General features: G+C 51.6%; 1 long non-coding RNA gene across 1 annotated transcript in view; it reads left to right on the plus strand.

The window, feature by feature from the left end:
- LOC114004739 (uncharacterized) overlaps nucleotides 1-733 on the plus strand; it is a 9,749-nt gene extending 9,016 nt beyond the window's left edge. Inside the window, exon 3 of the long non-coding RNA XR_003546811.1 lies at nucleotides 499-733. This is a non-coding gene — a long non-coding RNA (uncharacterized LOC114004739). The remainder of the gene's footprint in view (nucleotides 1-498) is intronic.
- The last annotated feature ends 208 nt before the right edge of the window (nucleotides 734-941 follow it).

Below are 941 nucleotides of genomic sequence, written 5' to 3' on the forward strand. Positions count from 1 at the left end.
TCTGTGACCGGCAGCTGTGTGTCCCAGCTCAGTCACATTTCAGAGAAGTCCTGACACGCTCCTGAGTTTCCGATGTGAGATGTGAAGAGTGATTTGTGGGGTGCCCTCCGGAAAACAAACAGAACACGGTTTAACGATGAGTAGGAAGTGCCCGGGAGATGTGCTTAGACACCTTCCTGCGGACACCGTCCATGCAGGCCGTTGACTGTCACTGGGGGCACTGCTGGGGAGAGGGTGTAGAAGGTTGGAACCCTGGAGGGACTACCCCGGTCACTTGGGTCTGCCATTCACTGGCAAGCCAGGATTAGGCAATAGGGAAAAGTCCCTGGGCGGTTTCGTCAGCCGTGATCTGGAAAGGAGCCACGCCCTTCTCTCAGGACTTCCCTCTTCACACACAAAACGCGTTCCTTTTGAAAATGAGATGTTTGTGATATCCATAGAAGAAGTGTGCCTTCCCTCCGCACATCTAACTTTACATTCGTTTCTCGTCACATCCAGGCTGGCCCTTTCTTCTGAATGGCAACATGAATTTATATGGAGCTAGTGTATCCTGTCCTGGAATAAAGGCAGAGCTGACAGAGCGCTTTCATTGATCGAGGCCGGAGGAAGGTGTACACGGAGGACAGTGGTATCCTGAGCAAGAAGATAGAAACAAAGGGGGAGGCAGACCAGCAGTTAGCGTAATGGCTATGTCGCTGGATTCCCATGTAGTCGACTGAGGTTCGCGTCCCGGACCTGGTGGCTTACAACTCACGCCGGGCACGTGTGCGTGAGTGCCCAAGATCCCGAGAAGAGAATGGAAGAGAAGGGATTGCAACGTGGCCATCCTCCCTGGGGGGTGATTTCTCGCTTTCTGTCTGTCTCTCTCTGTCTGTCTGTTGAGTGCATGCGCCCATAGCAAAAACCTCTCAACAACAAAAAAAAAAAAAAAAAAAAAGAAA

Source organism: Tupaia chinensis, unplaced genomic scaffold (assembly GCF_000334495.1).
Source record: "Tupaia chinensis unplaced genomic scaffold, TupChi_1.0 Scaffold139833_1, whole genome shotgun sequence".
In the NCBI taxonomy this organism is placed as follows: domain Eukaryota; kingdom Metazoa; phylum Chordata; class Mammalia; order Scandentia; family Tupaiidae; genus Tupaia; species Tupaia belangeri.